The 26,460-nt window shown below is 43.8% G+C and overlaps 1 long non-coding RNA gene across 1 annotated transcript; it reads left to right on the top strand.

The window, feature by feature from the left end:
• The first annotated feature begins 3,191 nt into the window (after positions 1–3,191).
• On the top strand, positions 3,192–12,879 carry LOC110136360 (uncharacterized). Its single transcript, XR_002313619.2, has 3 exons — positions 3,192–3,279; positions 3,759–3,896; positions 12,393–12,879. It is a non-coding gene; the product is annotated as an uncharacterized lncRNA (long non-coding RNA).
• The last annotated feature ends 13,581 nt before the right edge of the window (positions 12,880–26,460 follow it).

Raw genomic sequence — 26,460 nt, 5'->3', positions numbered from 1 at the left:
TTCAGGTGGACAGCAAAGGGACCCAGCCGTACATGTTCAGGTATCCCTTCTCCCCCAACTCCCCTCCCATCCAGGCTGCCGCATGATGCTGAGCAGAACTCCCTGGGCTATGCAGGAGGTCCTTGTTAGTTATCCATTTAACATACAGCAGTGTGTGCATGTCCATCCCAAACTCCCTAACTAGTGTTTTGTGGACATATATTTTCATTCTCTTGGGTAAGTACCTAAGAGTGAAATTGCTGGGCCTTAAGATAGGGTTAAACGTTATAAGAAATTTACCCAACAACTCTGAAAAATGGTTGTTCCACTTTATGCTCCAACCATCAGTGTAGCAGGATTCCAGTTGCTACACTTCCTTGCCAGTATTTCCTCTTATAATACAAAATGATTGCTTGATTCTTCCACCTTTTATTTTCACTTTTTCAGTTTCTCCCACTCTAATGGATCACTGCCCTCAGGCTCAGCACCAGTGAAATGATTTTCAGCTTAAATTCTTTGAATGGTATCCCAGTCACAACCTCAGCCTGACAGTGAAGATTCTCTGTGATCCAACCCTTACTGAAGTTTCTGACTTTATCTCCCAATCTCAACTACATAAATTCTACACTTGACACTCCAGCCAAACTAGCTTTCCCAAATGTGCTAAAAGAGTTCTTGCCTCTCTGTTTTTCTTCCTGCTGTTTGTTCTCCACCCTCAAGTTGTCCCTGACATCTCTTATCTCCGTGGACTGTCCATCCCCCAGGATTCAGCTTAGACTGTAACTTTCTAAGACATCCACTCCCCCAAACCTGTACCTGAATTTCAGAATCCCTTTAGAATTTGACATTTACCTTTGTTATAGGATCTTTCACTTTCACTTTTGATTATAGTTCATTTTCTCTATGCCTTTTGGCCCTTTCCCAGTCACAAACTAGTTTAAAGATGAGAACAAATCACATTCCATTTCTTCTCTGTTCACAGTAAGCCCTCAACAACTCTTTTTAAAATCGTTTTGACATTTAAATTGAAATGTAGCTGATGTACAATATTATATGCTATAGGTATACAATATAGTGATTCACAATTTAAAAGTTATATTCTATTTATAGTTACTATGAAATATTGGCTATATTCCCTGTGTTGTACAATATATTCCTGCAGTTTATTTTATATCCAGTGGCTTGTACTTCCTTCTCCTACCATGTTAACCATTCCCCTTCTCTCTTGCTACAGTAACCACTAGTTTGTTCTCTAAAGTCTGTGAATGTGCTTCTTTCTTATATTCACTAGCTTGTTGTATTCTTTAGCTTCCATATATAAGCGATATCATTCAGTATTTGCCTTTTTATATCTGACTTATCTTGCTTAGGATAATACCCTCCAAGTCCATCCATGTTGCTACAGATAGTAAAAGTTCGTTTTTTATGGCTGAGAAGTACTTCAATATACATCCTTGACACACTCCTTTCCCAATTTTGAATCAGGCCGTTGTTCCATGTCTGATTCTAACCATTGCTTCTTGACCTGCATACAGGTTCTCAGGAGGCAGATAAGGAGGTCTGATACTCCCATCTCTTTAAGAATTTTCCTGTTTGTTGTGGTCCACAGTCAAAGGCTTTAGTGTAGTCAATGAAGCAGAAGTAGATGTTTTTCTGGAATTACCTCGCTTTTTGTATGATCCAACGGATGTTGACAATTTGATCTCTGGTTCCTCAGTTCAGTTCAGTTGCTCAGTCATGTCCGACTCTCCGTGACCCCATGGACTGCAGCATGCCAGGCTTCCCTGTCCATCACCAACTCTCACAGCCAACTCAAACTCATGTCCGTCAAGCCAGTAATGCCATCCAACCATCTTATTCTCTGCTGTCCCCTTCTCCTCCTGCCTTCAATCATTCCCAGTGTCAGGGTCTTTTCCAATGAGCTGGCTCTTCACATCAGGTGGCCAAAGTGTTGGAGTTTCAGCTTCAGCATCAATACTTCTAATGAATATTCAGGACTGATTTCCTTCCTAGGACTGAATGGTTTGATCTCTTTGCAGTCCAAGGAACTCTCAAGAGTTTTCTCCAATGTCACAGTTCAAAAGCATCAATTCTTCGATGCTCAGCTTTCTTTATAGTCCAACTCTCACATCCATATATAATTACTGGAAAAACCACAGCTTTGACTAGATGGACCTTTGTTGGCAAATTAATGTCTCTGCTTTTTAATATGCTGTGGAAGCTGGTTATAGCTTTTCTTCCGAGGAACAAACATCTTTTAATTTCATGGCTGTAGTCACCATCTGCAGTGATTCTGAAGCCCCAAAATAGCCTGCCACTGTTTCCACTGTTTCCTCATCTATTTACCATGAAGTGATGGGACTGGATGCCATTATCTTTGTTTTCTGAATGTTAAGCTTTAAGCCAACTTTTTCACTCTCCTCTTTCACTTTCATCAAGAGGCTCTTTATTTCTTCTCTGCTTTCTGTCATAAGGGTGGTGTCATCTGCATATCAGAGGTTATTGATATTTCTCCCAGCAACCTTGATTTCAGCTTGAGCTTCATCCAGCCTGGCATTTCATATGATGTACTCTGCATATAAGTTAAATAAAAAGGGTGATAATATACAGCCTTGATGTACTCCTTTCCCAATTTGGAACCAGTCTGTCATTCCATGTCCAGTTCTAACTGTTGCTTTTTGACCTGCATACAGATTTCTCAGGAGGCAAGTCAGGTGGTCTGGTATTCCCATTCTTTAAGAATTTTCCACAGTTTGTGGTGATACACACAGTCAAAGGCTTGTACAAATTAGATTTAGAAAAGGCAAAGGAACCAGAGATCAAATTGCCAACAATTGCTGAATCATCGAAAAAGCAAGAGAGTTTCAGAAAAACATCTACTTCTACTTCATTGACTACGCCAAAGCCTTTGTCTGTGTAGATCACAACAAACTGGTTCCTCTGTCTTTTTAAAGTCCAATTTATACATCTGAAAGTTCTCAGTTCACATACTGCTAAAGCCTAGCTTGATGAATTTTGAGCATTACTTTGCTGGCATGTGAAATGAGTTCAATTGTGCAGTAGCTTGAACATTTTTTGGTATGGCTCTTCTTTGGGATTGGAATGAAAACTGACTTTTTCCAGTCCTGTGAGTTTTCCAAGTTTGCTGGCCTATTGAATGCAGCACTTTAACAGCATCATCTTTTAGAATTTGAAATAGCTCACTGGAATTCCACTAGCTCATTCACCTCCACTAGCTTTGTTTGTTGTGATGCTTCCTCAGACCAACTTGACTTCACACTCCACGGTGTCTGGCTCTAGGTGAGTGATCACACCATCCTGGTTATCTGGGTCATTAAGATCTGTTTTGTATAGCTCTTCTGTGTATTCTTGCCACCTGTTCTTAATATCTTCTGCTCCTGTTAGGTCCATACCACTCCTGTCCTTTACTGTCCTTTATTGTGCCTGAAATAGTCCCTTAGTATCTCTAATTTTCTAGACGCGATCCCTAGTCTTTCCCATTCTATTGTTTTCCTCTATTTCTTTGCATTGCCCAATTAAAAAGTCTTTCTTATTTCTCCTTGCTATTCTTTGTAACTTTGCATTCAGATGGGTATATCTTTTCTCCTTTTCCTTTCACTTGTCTTCTTCTCTCAGCTATTTGTAAGACCTCTGAATATTTAGAGCTTAAATTTTCCTCATTTAACAATTGAGAATCATATTACTTTACTCTTCTTGTGATAATTAGTTGAAACAAATACTCAAAACATATTAGCATTGTCTTCTTTTCTTTAACATAGCGGACCTAAGGACAAAGTGAGTCACACACCCATCTTCTTAAAACCAATGGGACTAGGCCCAGCTCCAGGCTTCCCACAATGAGGTGCATCATCTCTACTGTTCATCAAGGCCAGCCAAATACAGAAGCGCCTGGAGAGGTAGGGGAATTCAGAAGAAGTGTGGGTATCAGCCTGGGGAAATGGGTGCTCATAATATTGATGCGCTTTCATCTCCAAAGCCAAATGATGACATTTCTAACAAAATCACTCATAAAGATGGAGGTGCCTGCAAAGGGGAAAAGCTGGACCTCTTCCCCAGATGGACATCTCCCCAGGCATGTAGGTTCACCCATCTGCCCCAGCCTAACTGAAGATGGAGAGAAAAGACAAGGGAGCAGGGTAGAGGGCAAGGACCAGTGGTGGAGATATTTTCACACCCACAGTTGGAATGCAGAGTTGGCCACAGTGACATCACAGAAAAGAGCCAGTTTTGCATCATTTTATCTTCCCAAGTGGCACAGTGGTAAAGAATTCTCCCATCAGTGCAGGAGATGCAGGAGACTCGGGTTCAATCAGTGGGTTGGGAAGATCCCCTGGAAGAGGAAATGGCAACCCACTCCAGTATTCTTGCCTAGAAAATTCCACATATACAGAAGCCTGGTGGGTTACAGTCAGGGATTTGCAAAGAATTGGGTATGACTCAGGCACACAGATACATCAATTCTTCACTGGAGACGGCTGCTTAAAAGCAAAGCCTGCTTACCAAGAACTAGTGTGTGGGAGTCTCCACCAGGAAGGGAATACAAAGGAAACTGGAGAGGGGATGGAGTTACACATCAGCAAATTGTGTAGCAGGGAGACCCCAGTAAGACCTTTGAAAGATTTTGTGCATGAAATCTGGGGAGGGCCAGTGTTTGAAAGTGTCTTTCACTTGGAGGGTTTGGTGGCTCAGAAGCAGCAGCCACCTAAGAAAAAAATGACAAACTCACCCAGGAGAAAGGCTTTTACTATTTTCCCTGAACCTTTCTTCCTCACCCAACATCAGAAGAGCCCAAGGCCAGAGGGGATCAAGAGCGAGCTCAGAGGTCAACTGTGTCTTCCGATTACCAGCTCCAAGTTGCTGGAGTAGAAGAGAGGATCACAGTCTCATCTGCTCTGAAATGGGGGCCTTTGCTTGGAGAGGCGGAGAGAGGAGATACATATATATATGACAGAGAGAGAGAGGGGGTTGTTTAGTCAGTAAGTCATTTTTGACTCTTTTGAGAACCCCACGGACTGTAACCCACCTGGCTCCTCTGTCCATGGGATTTCTCAGGCAAGAATACTGGAGTGGGTTGCCATTTCCTCCTCCAACTTAGGGATGGAACCCACGACTCCTGAATTGGCAGGTAATGACAACCCTCTCCAGTATTCCCGCTTGAAAAATCCCACAGACAGAGGAGACTAGTGAGCTATAGTCTATAGGGTTGCAAAAAGTTGGACACAACTGAGCGTTTGAGCTTATAGCATATACATAGACATTTAGATTAAATTTTAAATGAATATAACCTTGGAATTGAAAGTGACTATATATCATGGACTCTGCTGAATATGCACCTGAGGGACTAGACAAGGAAATCCAGCCGAGCTCCGAGGAAAACAATGCTGTGGGAAGTAGAGGAAAGCCTTTTCTTCTTTTTACCCCATTATTTTGAGATTTAATGATTGGACGAAAAAATGCACTCCAAATGATTAAAATTTCACAAATCACCCTTCAAGTAGTCACTATAACTACACAGAACTTTTTAACGGGAAAACTACGTTACCCACACAGTGTATGCACTTTTAAATGATTTCCGGAGAAGAGGGTGTGTTCTCATGTGACTTTTTGGTAGCTTTACTTCCTTGTTTGTTTTGGTTCAGATTTTCACCCGGTGAAGCAGAATCTGCCATCCCGGGCCCCCCCCGACAGCCTTGATAAGAGGGGCGCCCGCAGTCTGGGGCGGAGCGGTGCCCCGGGGGTGGGCCCCCGGCTCCGTACGCACGTGGTGTCCCACACCGCCCCGCGCCGGGACCGCCAGCGCCGGGCTGGCCCGGGAGAGAGCCGGGAGCCTGCGTGTCTGGAAGCGGCTATTCCCACCTTACAAAATCTGCCCTCGCTGACATGTGGCAAAAACGTGATTCGAGGAGCGGCCACAGGCACCCCGCACGGCAGGGCAGGCTCTGCTGACAGGCGAGGGCAGGCTACCCGGGGAAAAGCCGTTTTCACCGGTCTCAGAGCCCCTGGACTCGCCCCGGGGTTGTCTCCGAGCGCCTGCGGGGAGGCGGGTACAGCGCGTCCTCCCGCGGGGCAGGGCCGGGCTTGGCAGAGGCGCTCGCCCGGCCCGGGCACTCCGCGCTCCGCGGGCGGTGCGGGGAACGGCGGGTCCCCCGAGGCTGCGCACCCGGGAGGCGCAGGCCCCGTAAGTGCTCGGAGTTCAAGGGAAGCATGGCGGTGTGCTCGCCGCTCGGGATCGCGCGGCCCAGGGTCTCACCCATGAAGACCACCCGGCGGGCTCTGTGGTCGTCGTCCTGGACCCCGAGGGTCTGGAAATCTCCTCCCGGACAGAAGGAACAAGCTGGATTCCGCGGGCCTGGGAAATGCTGAGAGGACTGAGCTTGCGCTGCCACCTCGTGGCTGACCATGAAATAGCCGCGGCACTCACAAATGACTCCCGTCGACTGGCGAGTGGGTGCGAGCGGAGGCGGCCTGGGAATAGAAAGAAATCAAAACAAGCTATTTTTTTTTTTTCCGGATAGTGTGGCGATATTCCTTAATTGAATTTGAAGGGTATATATGAGAAAGACAATTTTTGTGTTTTTGGCTAATCCAAATGGCACAGGTTAAGTGCAAGCGTGCTTGGTTGTGTGTGACCTTTTGCATCCCATGGCTATAGCTCACCAAGCTCGTCTGTCCATGGAACTTTCCAGGCAAGAATACTGAAGTGGGCTGCCATTTTCTCCTCCAGGAGATCTTCCCGACTCAGGCTCAAACCCGAGTCTCCTCTGAGTCCTGCATTGGCAGGCATATATGTATATTTTTTTAAAATAACTGAGCCACCTAGGAAGCCCACAGGTTAAAATTACCTCCAAATATGACACGTCCAAACATGACTAATTCTGGGCTTCCCTGGCGGCTCAGTGGTAAAGAATCTGCCTGCAAATGGAGGAACATCAGGTTCGATCCTTGGATGAGGAAGATCCCCTGAAGAAGGAAAAGGCAACCCATTCCAGTGTTCTTGCCTGGGAAATCCCATGGACAGAGGAGCCTGGCGGGTTACAGACCGTGGGATCGCAGTGTGTGGGACATGACTTAGTAACTTAACTAAACACAAAAATGACTAGTTCTGCACCCAATTAATTTCCAGTACATGGGAGGAGGCCCTCCTTTACTGTTCACTTGTCCTTGCTCTGAGCCCCACCCTAACCCTCTGCTCCCTCCCCAGCAGCCCCGCGGGGCCTGACAGTTACATCTGAGAACCCAGAGGAGCTGGCAAGTTTCTCAAGCCCACCTGCGCCCTCCCACCTCAGGCTGCAGGCTCAGTCTCCTCCTGCAGGTCTTTGACCCCTTTCCCATTCCGGAGTTCTTCTCTCAAGTCTGTTCTGACAAAGAACATGGACAAAGATGACCCTCCAATCATAACTCACAGAAGGTGTGTGAATTCTACTCTCCTGACACTTGGATAACATCTACGAACCGCCATGCCCACAGGGAAAATTTAAAATTCTGTTTTCTGAGAATTCATGAGTTGCCTTTTCCCTCTGATTTCTCTGCTGGCCCTACAAAGTTCCTGGCCTGATGCCATATACTGGGCTATGTGCTTTGTCCCAAGAAAAGCACAGATTTTTAGTGTCTTTCAGAATGAAAGAACCAGAGAACTGACTCTAGTCCTTTTCTGATGAAGCAAAACATGAAACCACATCACATCACACTCAGCCCTGCAGTTGTGTACCCCCACAGCCCAGCACATATATAAGTAGGACCATTGTCTCCCCATTTGGAAGCACTCAGATTACTTGCCAGTGTTCAATTTCTCCCCAAATAATGGGCCCTTGCTCATTACACATTTCATGACCAAACTGGCTCAGAAAGATAGTTCTTCTAAAAAACAAGGGAGTCTATCCTGATTGCTATTTTTAACTTTTACCTTCAGGGCTACATGAAAGATGGGTTTTAATATAGAAGCATTGTTTCCTCAGATACACAGATGACACCACCCTTAGGGCAGAAAGCGAAGAACTAAAGAGCCTTTTGATGAAAGTGAAAGAGGAGAGTGAAAAAGTTGGTTTAAAATTCAACATTCAGAAACTAAGATTATGGCATCTGGTCCCATCACTTCATGGCAAATAGATGGGGAAACAATGGAAACAGTGACAGACTTTATTTTTCTGGGCTCTAAAAATCACTGCAGATGGTGACTGCAGCCATGAAATTAAAAGATGCTTGTTCCTTGGAAGAAAAGCCATGACCAACCTAGACAGCATATTAAAAAGCAGAGACATTACTTTGCCAACAAATGTCTGTCTAGTCAAAGTCATGTTTTTTTCCAGTAGTCATGTATGGATGTGAGAGCTGGACTATAAAGAAAGCTGAGCGCTGAAAAATTGATGCTTTTGAACTGTGACGTTGGAAAAGACTCTTTGAGAGTCCCTTGGACTGAAAGGAGATCAAATCAATCAATCCTACAGGAAATCAGTCCTGAATATTCATTGGAAGGACTGATGCTGAAGCAGAAGCTCCAATACTTTGACCACCTGATGTGAAGAGTCAACTCATTGGAAAAGACCCTGATGCTGGGAAAGATTGAAGGCAAGAGGAGAAAGGGAAAACAGAGGATAAGATGGTTGGATGGCATCACTGACTCAGTGGATGTGGGTTTGAGCAAGCTCTAGGAGTTGGTGATGGATAGGGAAGCCTGGCTTTCTTCTGTCCATGGGGTCACAAAGAGTTGGACACAACTGAGTGAGTGAACTGAACTGAACTGAAAGATGGGTTTTAATATAGAAGCATGGTTTCATCTCCTTATCTCACTATATGCTAATGACAAAGAGTTTTACTTCCCCAGACCTCCAAATAAGGGTAGTAATGCGTACCGCACTGAGTAAGAATAAGATGAGATAATTTATGTGAAAGCATTGCATAAATAATATTCTAGAAAATAAATATACATTTTAAAATTTTCAAGTCTTAATACTTTTGAAGCTGGTAAATAAGAGTTTGCAATGTATGATTCTGCATTAGTGCAGCACTACTGGCAGGAAATGCTAAAATTATTCTTCATCTGTGTTACATTAATTCATTTCTGTATATTAGGATTGGCATTTTGAAATAAATGAATATGCTCTTCTATTTTAGGTTTTTGTATATATGGCCTTCTCTCTAGTTACCTGAAGTACCTTGTCTCCTTGGGCAGATGGGTAAAGTGAGGGTTTAGGAGGATGGGGAGAGATGAGAATTGTTCTAGCAGAAATGGAAAGAGTAAAGAAGATAACCTGTTATATAAAATAATTGTTGCTGTTGTTTTTAAATCAGAGTCTTGAGAGTCGGACTTTGTTAGGTGAGAAAGAATCTTCTAAAACTCCTGTGGTCCCACTGAACAGATGAAAAATGTGGATCTGGAGTCTCGGATCATAGATTTTTCTTTACCTCTTCCATCTATGGCCACTAGGAGAAGGGTGAATGGACAAACAGTATAAAGGTTACTGCCCTGGGTAGGATATAATATCAAAGAAAGAAAAGCCTGAGGATTATTGCTTTAAATACTCAAAGTTTGCTTTAAAGAGAGGGAGGAAAGGGGATGGAGGGCAAGGAGGAGCAGGGAACGTATCAGGTGCTGAAGTTCTAACTTCCAGTAATGTGGCTGGGCTTTTAAAGTTCAGACCTACTGATAGGTCTAGGGCAGGCCAAGACTGCTGGGGAGGTGGCTAGCTTCCCTGACACGCTGGGGAGGATCTGCAGACCTTAAGAGAGGCAGCATATGGCCACTTCTAACCTGGAAACAGGCAATGATGCTCCTGCAGGCACCAAAGACCCGGCCCGGTGGGTGGACAGGTGATCAGACGTGTGTCTAGTAGCCCTTTCGAGACCAAGTTCCCCTTTATGACCCTGGAGAAGATAGCTTCACTGTGTTGAAGGTAGTGAAATGTGCTTGCGTGTTAGTTGCTCATTCATGTCTGACTCTTTGCGACCCCATGGACTGCAGCCTCCCAGGCTCCTCCGTCCATGGGATTTTCCGGGCAAGAATACTGGAGTGGGTTGCCATTCCCTTCTCCAGGTGATCTTTCTGACCCAGGGATCAAACCTATGTCTCCTGCATTGTATACTTAGGCACTAAGAAAGGACTTGAAATCAGGTCTCCCCAAGCTGTCCTCAGTTCCTATGTGGTATGGGTGGGACCTGGAACCTCCTATATCTCTCTTCAGAGGAGAAATAGAGAAACCCGGGAGCAAGGTCAAGGGTCTTGCCTGAAGCTCACTGTGGTAGAGAAAAAAGCATCATTGTGGAACCGTTTGGGCCAAGATCATGGCCTTATACCAAAAGGCATTCACAGCGTCCTCTAGAACTGATGCGCTGATGGGGGCCCCGTTAGCAGAAGCAGTAATCAGGTACTGCTCAACTATGCAGTACCTAAGTGACAGATACCAGAAGCTGAGGACAGCAGAGTGAGCACTGATTCTTTTCCCAGAACCAGTGTGGATTCTGAATGCAGATCTAAGACCCTCCTGTTTTCAGATCATGACAATACTTCTGCCCCACAGCCTCCATAATCAGACGCTGTGCTGAGCACAGAAAAGGGGGGAAGCGTATGTATAATGTCACAGATTGAGTATGTTACATACAGGACAATTTTATATACAGTTTAAAATATTGAAACAGATCAGGGTCACCAGATTGAATTATATCAATTACTGCCCACCCCCCAACTCTAGGTTTAGTAGCAGGGAGTGGCCTGAGGGGGTGTTGGGGGTGCTGGTAATGTTCCCTTTCTTGATCTGGGTGCTCATTCCATGGGTGCATTTTTGGAAAATCTCAAAGCTGAACACTTAGATACTTGCACATTTTGTTATGTATATTTTCCTTCAACAAAAATGTTTGCTTGAAAATTCTGGTGCATCTGAACTCTCATACACAGTCACAGGCACACAGACAACCCAGTAGGTGCCACCTGTGAAATAAAATAAGTCAATTTTAGGGAAATAAAGATGCCATCTTTTCCCACACACCTGAATGCAGTGTGAATAAATGTGTGCATTTATTTTATGTGCTTTTACTAATGGAAATGGGTCAAAATCCATGAACCTGGAAGACTCTTCAAACAGTGGCAGGGGTGTCATAAGAAAAAACTCAGGCTAGTTCTACATTTAATACTCTCTAAATTAGCCAGTTAAATAGGGCCAATTTCAGGTGACAGGAATTGAAGAAGTTAGTCATTGTTATGTCTACATACAAACATACCTTGGAGAGAACAAGGGTTTGATTCCAGACCACTGACATAAAGTAGTCACACCAGTTTTTTTGTTTATCTGTATATATAAAAATGAATTATAGTCTACTAAGTGTAAAATAGCATTACATCTAAAAAGCAATGTACATACCAAAAATACTTTTTACTAAAAAATGCTAATCATCATTTAGCACTGACCTTGAGCAAGTCTTTATCTTGTTGCAAAAGTTACATCAAAGATCACTTAAAACAGATCACCAAAACAAATGCAATAATAATAATGAAAAGAGTTTGAAATATTTTAAGAATTATCAAAATGTGACCCAGAGACATGAAGTGAGCAAATGATGTTGGGAAAATGGTGCAGAGAGACTTACTCAATGAAGAGTTGCTACATATTTGCACAAATAAACAAACAAAACAAAAACCCACAGTATCTGTGAAGCCCAATAAAATGGGATATGCTTGTACTATATTATGTGTTAGTAGTTGCAGCTCATTTCTTATATTTTATTATAATTTTGATCTATTTGGAACTATTACATGCTTTTCAGTGGTTCTAAATGAACTTTAAGTAAAATCTTCCCCAAATCAGCATTAGTCTTATAGTACAAAAAGGTTGCTTCTAAGAGGAAAATGTCAACCTCTGGAAAATGAATAGATATGTCTCACAGAAGAAGACTTAGCAGCACACAGTTACTCTTGTTTTATCTGCTCTTTATAAAGAGAAGATAAGTAGTTTCTCAAAAACAGTTTCTCAAAAAACCTTCACAAAGGATTTGGTATTAAAGGCAATATAAGTAACATCTGACTAGAAATCCAAGAAATTTTTAACATGACCAGATTATAATGTTTTAATTAGAATCCCACATGGTGCTTCAAAAATACAGTTACAGGGGAGGTGAGAAGAAAAATGAAATAACCCGAATATCAGAAGACATCTAAAATACGATGACACAACAAAATAAAACTGAGTCCTCCAAACATATGTTTAAATTTACTTCTATGTTCAAAATTGGTTACAATTTGTCCCCGAAATAATTTTAAAATGTATGCTTTTTATTAGAATGCGTCAGTGCTCAGTTGATGGGAAGAACAACTTTAGGATTTCCAGAAGAAACAATATAATCCCATACAAACGGTCTGAATTCCCATCAGCCAGTTCTTATCGCTGTCCATCTTTATTGAATAGGCACAGCAGTTTTAAAGGGACAGCATCTGAGACGAGAGAGCTGTGAAATCTAATCAGCACAGTTCCCAAGCACAGCAGAGAGCCAGCAGGAAGCACGGTCCCCAGAGAAGCCGGCGGCATCACCCTGACTGCACCAGCCTAAGCATCACGCACATGCCCCGGCCTTCGGTGGCGCGGGCACACGGACTCAGCTGACGGTGGCCCCTGTGTCGGCACTGAAGGTCTTGGCAGCAGGGAGCAGTCTTCGTGATCTACCCTCCGAGGCCACCCACGAGGTCAGGGCCGGGTGCTGGTTACCGCTTACCCCTAACTGTACATAACGACCGTTGTGTGAGGGTGCTCACCTGGACCCAGAAACCCAGCTCTTTGAGAGCTTGTCTTTTTCTCCTGCATCATTCATTCTTCAACATTCTCTACCCAGCAGTGGAGGCACATGCCTCTTTTTCTCTCTCAGACATTGAAGACAGTAAAACACATCAATAACCTCTGTCTGCCTTGAGTCTCTTCTGTTTTCGGAGGCTGGGTAAACACAGCCTAGTAACACGTGTCCCATGGATGCCTCACAAAGGACTTGGTATTAAATAAAAAACAGTGGACTAACACCCATCTGGTAGTCATGGTCCTGCTGCCTTCCTTTCTTTAATCAAAGAGAGAGAGCCCACGAGATAGCTTTCACCCAAGGTGTCAGGACAAGATACATTCTGTTCTTCAGCACCCTTCCCCTTTCTCTCCTCTCCTTGGAGTGAAATCATGGCTGATTCATGTTGATGTTTGACAAAAAACAACAAAATCCTGTAAAAAATTATCCTTCAATTAGAAAACAAATACATTAAAAAAAACTATACTAAAAAAAAATCGTTCCTGATGATATTACAACATCTTAACATTATCTTCAACCTGTCACTTCTGACCTCTCCACCCCATGCCCGATTTCCTGCTGCTTGGGAAAAATTAAATCACTCTGGTGTATTTTTCTCAGGCAATAGTTTCTGGATAAAATTTTAATAACTGTTCTTGCCAAAATTTAAGGTAAATTTCCTCCTACAGATATTTCTGGTACATAAGTTTATTTCACATGACTGATCTAAATTCAGACTATCAGAACTGAACCTTGACTTACATCAACACAACACTTCTGCTATTACAGCCCTCTCAAAAGAGCTTGTCCCAGTGGAGACTAATATCAGACTGGCCCAACAGTCAGATATACTCCAGGCTGCTTTACAGGAACTGTTTAATCCCTTGAGGGATAAAATATTGGGTCAGTACTGTTGCAAACTAATGTCTAATAATCCCAGTAGAATTCACACCCCACTAGGTTCTGCCGATTACATGGCTCTCAGGATGATCCCGAATACAAGCATAGCTTGGTGTGTATCGTCTGCCTCGTACAAATCCTGCATATTCAGGACAATTATTAGACTTTCGGATATTTAAAACTACCACCTCTCTAGGAGACCATGTTTCCCTGAGGAATAAATATCCAGAAACCTCCAGAAAGAGGCAAACAGAGTTTACTTGCAGGAATTCCAAGAGGGATAACAGACCTCTTCACACATACACTGGGAATAGTGACCCCCATGGGAGGGATAATGCAACTGGAAAAACTGCATTGAGTTCAAGACTTATTTCTGACCCTAGCAGATGTTGTGGATGACACCATTTCTTCTTTGGAAACCCAGCAAACCAGTTTAAATTTATTGGCCAGAGTTGACATGAATAATCACAACATGCGAACTTCCTCTTAACCAGCCAAGGGGGAGTTTCCACTTCAGCAAACATTTCCTGCTGCAGCTACTTACTCCAGGCGAGCAAAACAGCCTGCGACCAAGCTTGGTCCCTCTTCCCCATCTCATTGTGGTTCTCTCTTTACATCTTTGGTTGTAACAGATAATTTCTTCTCATCTTTAGAGTGCTCTCACTGTAAGCAGTTGCATTTTGGGTGCCCTCCCAGGAGGAAGTGAGCTCAGGGCTTCCTCCTCCACCATCTCGGCTGCTCCTTCAGTGTCCATTCTGAGCCGCACACTATTTATTCTGATCCCTCACTGTACAAGACTCAATGCCTCCCTGGCATTGAGTGACCATCGTTCAAGGTGATAAGCAGTGAATCACACATTTCATTGAGTGTTTCCTCGCAGACTCTGATGACTGTCCTTGGGAGCCTGCTGTTGGATTGGATTTGCTCATTTCTCTCCATCAAAGGAGCAGAAACGATTTCTCCAACAGCTGGCAGTACTGACAATTTCTCAGAAGACTTCCAAAATCTGTCGACGGTTGTGGCTCCTTCTCTAACGGGATGCAGGGCCTTACTGGCAGGTGCCCCGGGCAGTCCAGGAATCTTGCGTTGCGGTCGTGGAGATGCAGCCCCTAGGTGCCACCCACGCTGAGCACCGTGAGGACCATGGAGTTGGCTCCTCAGTAGCTCCGGGACAATCTGTTCCACGGCCGGGTTTAGCCTCTGCTCACAGATCTCAGTATGGCTCCTCCGTGCCTGGCTCCAACTCAACAGGGGAGCCTGGAGAAGAAGAGCCTCCTAAAATTTAGATAAGGTTTTTAAAGTCACCCCATCATATAATCAACTCCACTTCCTGGCAGCATCCAGTGCAGAGCAAAGCTTCAGTTCCTTGAACTTTCCTCTAGACCACCTAACTCAAGCCCAGATCCTATAGTCTAGAGACTTGCAAGCTTTATCTTGCTCTTAATAAGAGACCCCAAAGTTCTCCACGGTGTTTCCCTCCTTTTAATAAGCTATAAACCATCTTATTCAAGGTGATCTGTTCCTTGTGGTCACTGGCTAGAGAGCACTGACCATGTAGAATGAAGAACTCTTTAGGGGTTTGTCCCTGGAAACCTGGGTTAGAGACAGACGTTTAAGTACTGTGGTCTAAACAGAAACTGGAATTACCATCAAAGAAGATAATTTTGAGTCACAGGGTCAAGTTGTGACCTTCCACTGATGGAACTGCTTATTTTACTGAGTCAGAAAGACTTGAATGAACTTTTTGGCCAACCCAATATTGACTATCGTACCAGAGGCATTCACAGACATTGAGAGCTGACTGTAAAATTATACTCAGATATTTGACTGTGGTGGTGGGGGGAGGTTAGTGTCTCTAACCTCTGCTTTTTCAGAGGTCAACTGTACAAGCATTTACACAGTATTAGGTATTGTAAATAATTTAGAGATAACAAAGTGTGTAAGAGGATGTGTGTAGGTTATATGCAAGTACTCCACTATGTTATGAAAGGGACTTGAGCATCCGTGGGGTCCCAGGACCAGTCCCCCAAGGATGCCAAGAGGTGACTGCATTTGCTTATGTGAATAGTTAGCATTAACATTTCTGGGGGCTTCCCAGGTGGTGCTAGTGTTAAAAAACCTGCCTGCCAATGCAAGAGACATAAGAGACTCGGGTTCGATCCCTGGCTCAGGGGGATCTCCTGGAGGAGGGCATGGGAACACACTCCAGTATTCTTTCCTGGAGAATCCCAAAGACAGAGGAGCCTGGCGGATTAGTCCAGAGGATTGCAAACAGTCAGACATGACTGAGGCGACTTAGCATGCACCCTTTAAAAATATTTTTATTTATCAAGGCTCACGTGATTCTGATGCAGAGCTCAGGTTGGGAGTTCCTTGTCCATGTCAATGGGACCCAGTTGAGGAGAGTCTGGATTTCATTACAACTTTGCAGTAGGCAGTCCTTATAGAAACTTCACCTATTATCTCTCTGGGGCTTGGAGTTAGTGGGAACTTTAAGGCTCAGAGAAATCATCTGTTCATAATCAAGGTGGTAGGTAAATCACAGTAAAGATGACCAGAACTAACATATATGGAGCACTGTAAGTGGGCACTGTTTAGAATCTTAGGGTTTTAACCTCCTAACAACCAGAGGTGGGTTCTATTACTGAGTTACAGACACATGCAAGGAACTTGCACCAGGGAGCTGAGCTGGGAGCAGGAGCTCGTGCACAGGGTCCACTGACTTACACACCACACTCTGCACTCCGGCAAGAAGCTGGCCCTTCCCTCTCCCTCTGCAGAACTCTCAGCCTGCTTCACAGACACGTCCCCTATTGCATTTTTCTCTTGGGACAAGAAGGCAGCGACTGACCTGGCGGATTGTCCGTCCAACCTCGGCAAAGCCTCCTTCAAAACGCGACATTCATCCTGGATGTCAAGTTCTCTTTTGCACACAGTTCTGAGAGGAGAAGCGAAAGGCAGCTCACAGGCCTGACTTGTTCTGGGTGGAGCCTGGAGCTGCTCTGACCACAGCTGAGTTTCTCACCCTCTGAGCCTCCTGTTCCCTGGGGAAGCTGAACAAGCCTCACGCAGTCCCTTTCCGTCGCCGTCCACGGAAGTTACCTGGAGTTGACTCCTGGAGCAGCAGCAGCCTGCTCCTGTGGGTTTTAGAGTCTCCTGAGGCCCTGAGTCCCCAGTGGAAGATGTACCCAGGCTGCAGAGACTATTCAAGTGCCATCTGCATCCTAACAGGCAACATGTGTTTCTCTGTTAAAAAACAAAATATATGTTTTAAAGAGAAAAATATAGCACATATAACCAAAATCCAATCCTCGCTGCTGTCTCCTTTTCCCTTTCCTTGGAGTTGACCATGATCTTGAAGGTGTGTACCCTAGGGCGTGACATTTGAATGCTTCTTTACACAACCCTGTCCAGTGAACAATATACCAGCATGTGTCCCATTTTACAGGCATGCACATCAAGCACCTTTCCAGGCCCACTTACTTAGAATGTCCTACTTAAATTTTTTTTTTTTTTATTGGAGTATAGTCGCTTTACAGTGTTGTATTGTTTGCAAAAGCAAAAATAGCACTACCATATGGCCAGGCAATCCCACTACTGGGCACATATTTAGAGAAAACCATAATTTGTACTCCAGTGTTCACAGCGGCAATGTTTACAAGAGCCAGGACATGGAAGCAACTTAAATGTCCATCGATGGAGGGGCAGATGAAGAAGTAGTGGTACATATATACAATGGAATATTACTTGGCCATAAAAAGGAATGAAATTGTTCCACTTGCAGAGATGTGGTTGGACCTGGAGAATGTCATACAGAGTGAAGTCAGTCAGAAAGAGGATGCCCTACTCTTGTGTCTGGATACTTGATCTCCACAGATCAGCTGCAGGAAAAGGCCGAGAATGTTTCCATTGGATCATGTTCTCTGAAGTTTCCCCAAGCATAGCAGTTCATTTGGATGGAAATTACTGGTGGCCTTCATTCTGGTGGCCCAAGGGCAGAACAAGAGACAAGCAGGAGCCTGGGCTGTTTATCCTGGCAGAGGGACCATGGCCCAGACTGGTTCTGTGCACTGCTAGAAGCAACAGACTGCCTTCCAGGAAGAAACTAGAGGCTTCTAGAGGCTGCCTCTAGAAACTAGAGGCAGAAGAAACCAGACTGCAGAGGCACATTCTCAAGTTCTTACAGTCTCAGCAGAGCAAGTCTCAGAGTTCCTGGCTCCTACACATGCCCCAGGGCTCCCTGCACCTGCCTTGATGGTGGGGCCTAGGCAGGTGCCAGCAGCGCTTATGGAAGTGCTTTTAAACTGAACTATAGCTGCGTTACAATGTTGTGCTAGTTTCAAGTAAACACGAAGTGATATATATGTATATGTACACAGTTGTTGTTCAGTTAAGTTGTGTCTGACTCTTTGTGACCCCATGGACTATATAGCATGCCAAGGCTTCCCTGTCCTTCACTATCTCCTGAAGTCTGCTCAAATTCATGTCCCTTAGTTTCCTGTACTATACAATATGTCCTTATTGTTTATCTATTTTATATATAGAAGTGTGTATATTTTCATCCCAAACTCCTAATTTATCCCTCTCCTACTTTCCCCTTTGGTAGCTGTAAGCTTGTTTTCTATGTCTATGAGTCTATTTCTGTTTTGTATATAAGTACATGTGTATTATTTTTTATCTTCCACATATAAGTGATTCATGTGACATCTGTCCATCTCTTTATGATTCACTTCTCTCAGTATGATAATCTATAGGTCCACCAAGGTTGCTGCAAATGGTATTATTTCATTCTTTTTTATGGCCGAGTAATATTCCATTGTATATACACCACATTTTCTTTATCAGTTCTTCTCTAAATGGACACTTTGGTTGCTTCCATGTCTAGGCTCTTGTGAGCAGTGTTGCATGTCTATTTTCAAATGAGAGTTTTCATCTTTTGAGGATACATGCTCTGGGATGGAATTGCTGGATCACACAGTAACTCTATTTTTAGTATTTTGAGGAACTCTGGTACTATTCTCCATAGTGGCTGCACCAACTTACCTTCCCACCAACAGTGTAGGAGGGTTCCTTTTTCTCCACCTCCTCTCCAGCATTTATTACTGTAGACTTTCTGAAGATGGTCATTCTAAGTAGTGTGAGTTGGTACCTTACTGTAATTTTGATTTACATTTCTCTATTAATCAGTGATGTTGAGCAACTTTCCATGTGCTTGTTGGTCATCAGGATGTCTTCTTTAGAGAAGTGTCTATAGATCTCTTCCTCCAGCAAAAGGCAGCAGCTAAATTGATACTTTCCTTGCTCCATCTCACAGAAGCTCTTTGGTCCTCCCTGAGTCACAACTGGACCTTTTTTTTTTCACCCAGCCCCTAGCAGACAGGCAAGTGTCCTAAGTTCAAATTCATCACTCCAGGCTCTAGAATTCAGCCTGAATCATTGATCTCTGACACTGAACATTGTTTTCAAGGAAGCTAGAGGCTCCTCATACCCAAGGCAAAGAAAAGCTGAATTAAGCTGCATTTTTCTTTGCTTGATTTTTTTTCTCTGATGCGTGGAGAGAACGTGATTCTAGAAGCTCCCGAATTTTTTTCTCACCCCCAGGGAAGGTTCTGATGACAACGTTGAGGAGGACAAGTTACAGGAGGGAAAGCCATTTTCATCCAGGAGCGCGCCGCGGAGATGCTGAGCCAGGCCTGTGCTCTCCCCGGCCCGGTGGGAGGCAGGTACACCGCGTCTTCCCCTGAGTCAGGCCCGGGGGTTAGGTCCCCGCGCAGGAAGCGCGGCGCATGCGCGCGCTCGCTCGCAGGGAACTCCGCGCTCCCCAGGCGGCTGCTCCCGAGGCTGCGCGCCGAGCCGAGAGGAGGCCTGTGAAGTGCTCGGAGCTCAAGCAAAGGACGGCGGTGCAGGAGAGCCAGAGACGCTCCATCTGCTGGGAGTGAAGAGGAAGGGAAGGGACGAAAGAAATCCGTTCAGGCTCCGGAAAAAAGAGACAATGGCTAAGCTTAGACTGACACCCTGTGGCTGAGACGGAAAAAAGCGTTTCACTGAGAAATGAACGGGGTAGTTGGGGCGCGGGGGTGGGGATAGGGAGTGGGGTCTGAAAGCAAGAAACTTGAACCTTTTAAATTTCATCCTCACTTTTTCTCCATTTTCCTTTTTATTAGGTGTCATAGTTCCTCAATGGTATTTTTCAGTAGAGCTATGAGACAGATGGTCTTCTCTTTTGGCTCAGACAGTAAAGCATCTGCCCGCAATGCGGAAGATCCCGGGTGGGGCAGATCCTGTGGAGAAGGGAATGGCTTCCCGGTATTCTTGCCTGGAGAATCCCATGGACAGAGGAGCCTGCCTGGTGAGCTACAGTCCATGGATTCGCAGAGTCGGACAAGACTTACCTACTAACACATCAGAAAGATAGTATTTCAACTATAATGACTACAAACAAACGTTTCTGACTGATGAATAACTAGTATGATTAGTTCTGGTTCAGATGAATAATAAATAAGCCATCAACCTAATATCAATTGATGACTTCCTTTAAATGGTTAACATAATGCAATAGACGTGAATGATTCGTATGGTTTTCTAACTAGAAGTTAAACAAAATATATGCCTTGTATATAACCTTCTTTATGGGTAGACTGCACTTTATATCCGTGGAGGATATATCCATGCACTTTATATCCATGGATGCCCAAGGTCACACACGTGGTGGAGGAGGCCTTGACCCCTGACCCCCAGGACCCCAAAGCCCAGAGTGGAGTTTGTACTGTCACTTTCTTCTAATGGGCAGGGTGATAGCAGGGTCCACTTACCTCACTTGTGTGAGACCACCCTGTAAGGTACACACTATTCTGCTCTTTTTAAAATGAGGAAGTAGAAGCTGAGAGACATGGACGCTGGTTGCGTGGGTATCGAAACCTTGTCCTGTTCCCAGAGCCCATCCTTCTCACCTGCCTCCACTCTTAGAGATAACTCATCCTCAGTTGTCCTGCCCCCACACCTTTCTCCCTAGTCCATACATCTCTCCCATCGCCCTGGGTTGCAAGAAATTGTTAGCCTTTGATGCTTTAGTCCTCCTTGAAATATGAGTTGATAAAGAATTATTTTTTTCCCCCAGGGACATTCATATTATAATAGATAAGGAGCTTCTGAACACAGAAAGCCTTTGGGATTTAAAAAGAGCATGTCAGACTGGAAGAGATATATGAGGTGAGGACATCTTGGGGCCTGTAAACAAAGATCTCCTTTAAATAACCTTGCAAAGACAGTCTTTTCTTCAGCAGCCTCAGGCTTCCAGACATCAGATGACATGTCTGGTATAATTGAAAATCCAACTGGAGGCAAACTATTGTTTGTTCAGCATCCTGGACTGATTTACTGTCAGATCAATGCAAACACCACCTGTGAGGAGCTGGAAGCCAACCCCAAAGAACACAGAAAGGTTTTTTCCCTATTGTTTTGAAAAACAATGTTTTTAAGATGCCAAAATGCAAGGGGCTAGAACATTTTAATTCTAAATAACTTGCAGTTTTCATTTTTCCTAGAATAAATTTGAAAACCACTGGACCATTAGCTGGTATACATATGATATTTGTCATCAGCCTAGATGGACACTCATGGTGCTTACTAAGGGCCAGTAAGATTATGCACCCAATTTCAATGTGGTGGATTTCCTCCTGCACCAACCAGGTCTCTGACGCTTGCTGGGTGTCTTACAACTCAATTCTGACATGCCTACCCAGAGATGGTATCAGATTTCCCAGGGGAAGGGCTCAGTCCCACAAGACTGCCCCCCACTTCAGATGCCAATTGTACATTTAGTGTTTCTGGTCAATAGATTCCCGCAGTCCCCACAATCCCCTCTTTTCCTTGGGCTCCATTAATTTCCTAGAGCAGTTCATGGAACTCAGGAAAGCAATGTGCTTACTAAACGACTGGTTTAATAAAAAATAAATGATGATATAAATCAACAGCCAAAGAAAGAGATGCATCAGGGCACAATATGGGGAAAAAGTCTTGGAGCTTCTGTGACTGACATTCCCCTCAATTTTTATTTGTTCACCAACCCAGCAGCTCTCTGAACCCCGTCCTTCTGGATTTTTATGGCTACCTCATTACAAAGGCACCACTGAATAAATCATTGGCCATTGGTGATGAAACTCAATCTCCAGCCCTTCTCTCCTTCCTGGAAATCAGAGGGTGGGGTGGAAAGTTCCAACCCTCTCCTCATGATTGGTCCCCTCTCAGCCGTTACTCATCCTTAGGCACAATGATGACTGTGCCTTTTCCCAATCAACTTTTCCTGTGCCTGCCACACTTCAGACCACACTGCTTCTTTATTCTTTATCCCATAAATACCCTGAGCCCCTCACCTTCAGGGAGGCAGATTTGAGATTGGTTCTCCCATCTCCTCGCTGGCTGCCTTGTGAATAAACACTCTTTCCACTGCTAACCTCAGTGTTGAGGTAAGAGTTGTACCCAGGTGTCCTGCACTGTGTGATGCACTCTTTCTTTTATTATCTGGTGGTCCTAAGCTGGAACTCCCTTTGGACGTGAGCAGGTATTCTGAGACTGCTGGGGAGCATGGGAGTGTTTCACTGGTCCACTTGTGCCTTCAGCAGCTCGTGTACCATATGGAGGCTCATCTCTCCCCACTCCCCTCCCTCTCTGCCTCTTCAAGTCTCTGCCCCATGCCCCCCGCCCCCCCTTTGTATGCAGCTATTCTCTATGAAAGCGAAATTAAGATGGAGTCAGTATTGCTCTGAAATTAAGCCCCAAGATCACGAAGGAGTCTGGATGGCTTTGACCTGATGACATCATCCAGAACATCTGACAGCCTATCTACTTATCAGACCTTTTCTCTATGAGTAACTCTTGGTTCCTTAAGGACGAGTATCTTCTGACTGGGGTCAGAGTCAATCATGATTTTTATCAGGCAACTTTTGGGGCCTTTTTTTTTTTTTTAAACCTGGACTATTTCACTTCCTTGGAACACTCTTGGTTTTACCTGAATCTATGTCTCTTGAGCTGAAATTCTTAAAGCACCAAGTAAGTCTTTTGTTTGCAGCTTCCTGCATTATTATCATTGTTACTATTTTGAATTGACATCTATCTGGGCTGATATATTCCTCAAAGAACCATTTGCACGTTCCTTTTGAGTTCAACAGAACTTACTGATGCTTAAAGATGCCGGAAGGAAATCACAATGCAGAAAAGGGTAAACTTACAATACTAGGTACACTTTTCCTAGAATTTCAGCAATTTATCTCTGCTCTGGGACTCTCTCCGTCTCCCATTTCAAGAGTCCAAGTTTTTAAGATCCTCCAGAGTACAAAACCCCAACCGCTGTCTCTGAGGCCTGCCCAGGAAACGAAATATCAATTCACATCATAGTAGGCGCTAAGGAGAGCTCTGTTCTGGGGAGATAGTGGCTTCTTGTTTCTGAACAATACACTTCTTTCTCAGTAGCACATCTCATTCAGTTTCTTCATCTGCTGAGTGCTTCTCCAGGGCACTAGAATGTTTGGTTACCATCTGAATGACTTTCCTAAAGTGTCTCCTATGAAAACTAAAAAGAGTTTGCCCCCAGTACACATTTCATTTCTACCTCTAAATCCACAAGAAAGACAGTCTTAAAATGTGTTTTGTTTTTGTTCTCAAATTCTAGCTCCACATTGGTTGGTCAAGAAGAGTCAGACACGACTTAGCCATTAAACCACGTTGGTTGGTGGCAAATAGATGAACTGCCCTAGGCCTCTAAGTGAAGATAGCCAAACAGAACCCACAAGGGTGTTATAGGGTTACATTAAGACCAGTATTCAAAAGCGTCTTGCAAACAATACAACACTATGTACATGCAAGCTACTAATGTCCCTCTTTTATTTTCAGAATTACTTGACCCAGGTCTTCTGAAGTTGATGAATTACGATTCATTAATCACCAAGTGTAGTTTCTGTTACATGATGGTGAATTGGGAAATATGCCAAAATTACTTTTGGTGTGTTTTATGCTAATGCATTTTTGTATCTCTTGAGAGTAATATTTTGAAACATAAGAAGATGCTTTTTGAGTCTATGTTTCTGTGTTTGTGACTTCTTCTTCTTCTTGAAGTACTTTTTCTTTCTGTCTTTTTTTTTGTTTGTTTGGCTTCAAAGCAGGGAAATGGATAAATTGCTGGGGTCGGGGTCGGGGGTAGGAAAACAGATTAGGATTAGGATTATAATAGCAAATATTTTAAGGGGAAAAATTCAGTTCTTGACAGGAAATAAAGGGTCCCCCTCACCCTTCTAATGCAGCAAGTGTCAACTAAAAAAAAGATGTACAACTTGAGAGTTTTAAGGTAAGTTTTATTTGGGGCAAAATAGGGACTGCCGCCCAGGAGGCAGAATCTCAGACAGCTCTGAGAGATGCTCCAAAGTGGCAGTGGGAAAATCAGTATATAAGGTCTTGGTGAAAGGGGAGTTCAGTACCATGAAGCACTCATTTTACAGAAGGTTGTGAGGATCTGATGTCACCAGGAAGGGATTTATTGCTTCTCTAGATATGAGGAGACACAAGGATTGAGATCATAAAATCTGTTCCTGAGACCATCCGACTATCTAAAGAAAGACCTGTCCCACCAGTTTCCCTGGAGCACAGAGCGCCTCACTCTACCCTGACCTCCCTTAGGGGTTGTTGAAGGTCACCAGCTGTAGCAGCGTGGGGCTCAATCTCCATAGAGGCAGGTGGCAGATGCCTTTGTTGTTCAGACGTTGGCAATGCTCTTGGTAAGTGCCAATTTGTAGCTGACATGGCCCCCTTGTGGTCACAAATCCAACCATACTTTGGGGGACATTTCATTACCATTTTGTCCCACATTGCTGGGAAGGCTAGTTCCCAGCTCTGAAGAAGGTTTTTATTGATAGGCCACTCAACATGCTGTTCCTGGACTAGGTCTTATTAGTCAAAGATCCCTGGGCATCTGTCTTCTAGTTATGGTCCAGGAGGAAAGTATTTCCCTCTCTTTGCATCTTCCCATATCCAGAGTTACAGTATTACAATCATTGATCATATATCAAGCTATACACTTGATCATCTGCTCCAAGTCTAGTCATCATTTTTTCCCTTGGAGGCTCAGTTATACACTTGGTAATACAAGAAATAATAATCTTGTGAAACAAGCAAAATACAAATGGTATAGTTAATGACATAAGTGGAATTAAAAATAAATACTTTAGCCATGAACCTCTCACACCAAACCAGTAATTTCTTTTTTAAAGATCACCAAGACTAGGGAATGTGTCACTTAAAGCAGAAATCTGATTTTTCATGTGGTTCATCAAATGTGTTACATTAAAGAATTTATCAGGAATGAAAATATAGCATTCACTTTGAATTATAGCATAGGTATCTCTCTCAAATGCTGTAAGGTGTCAAGGGCCTTGCAGTTTTATAGCACTGCCTTTCTCATCATAGAGATCTCAGAATTCAATAGGCTAATAGGCTGGTTACTATCATTTAAAGCTTATGAAAGTTGTTAAAGCTTCAATATGGCCAATTACATCCTCTAACCCCAATGAAGGTACACAAACACACACACACACACACACTGCTAAATGGCCATGCCAGTAGAATACAGATCTTTGACCCATTGGAATCAGGCCAATGGTAGATTAGTTAGGGTTACCTCTAATTTGTTAACGTGTATGACCTTAAATTCATGGAACTCCCAGGCTACACCTTTGTAACCATCCCTGTAGATGTCAAGGCCATAAATTAGTGCCACAAATCCCCTGAGTTCCACACCAATCACTCTCCCTATGGGTAATAATGAATAATAGTGAAGAAGAACTAAAGAGCCTTTTAATGAAAGTGGAAGAGGAGAGTGAAAAAGTTGGCTTAAAGCTCAACATTCAGAAAACTAAGATTATGGCATCTGGTCCCATCACTTCATGGCAAATAGATGGGGAAACAGTGGAAACAGTGGCTGACTTTATTTTTCTGGGCTCCAAAATCACTGCAGATGGTGATTGCAGTCATGAAATTAAAAGACGCTTGCTCCTTGGAAGGAAAGTGATGACCAACCTAGATAGCATATTAAAAAGCAGAGACATTACTTTGCCAACAAAGGTCTGTCTAGTCAAGGCTATGGTTTTTCCAATAGTCATGTATGTATGTGAGAGTTAGACTATGAAGAAAGCTGAAGAATTGATGCTTTTGAACTGTGGTGTTGGAGAAGACTCTTGAGAGTCCCTTGGACTGCAAGGAGATCCAACCAGTCCATCCTAAAGGAGATCAGTCCTGGGTGTTCACTGGAAGGACTGGTGCTGAAGCTGAAACTCCAATACTTTGGCCACCTGATGCAAAGAGCTGACTCATTTGAAAAGACCCTGATTCTGGGAAAGATAGGGGGCAGGAGAAGGGGACGACAGAGGATGAGATGGTTGGATGGCATCACTGACTCAATGGACATGGGTTTGGGTGGACTCTGGGAGCTGGTGATGGACAGGGAGGCCTGGCATGCTGTGGTTTATGGGGTCACAAAGAGTTGGACACGACTGAGCAACTGAACTGAACTGAAGAGTAATAATAGGCGTAGTTCATAAAGCACCCAGCCTTGTCTCATAATTATCAGGTTGATCATTTTTAGTATGATTTTACCCTCCCCAACATAGAGGAGCCGTTAAACTTGAATGACCATAGCCTGGTGTTAACCATGTAGACCTTCCCCATGATTGTGGAAGTTTTCCTTTTAATAGATGAGAGGGTAATTTTTGTTATTGAGACTTAGCTCATCACTCTGATTTAGTTTGAATGATCCTGGTTGGGTGA

The sequence above is a fragment of the Odocoileus virginianus genome, chromosome 9 (assembly GCF_023699985.2).
Source record: "Odocoileus virginianus isolate 20LAN1187 ecotype Illinois chromosome 9, Ovbor_1.2, whole genome shotgun sequence".
NCBI lineage: Eukaryota > Metazoa > Chordata > Mammalia > Artiodactyla > Cervidae > Odocoileus > Odocoileus virginianus.
This window is presented reverse-complemented; position numbering and strand designations above follow the sequence as displayed.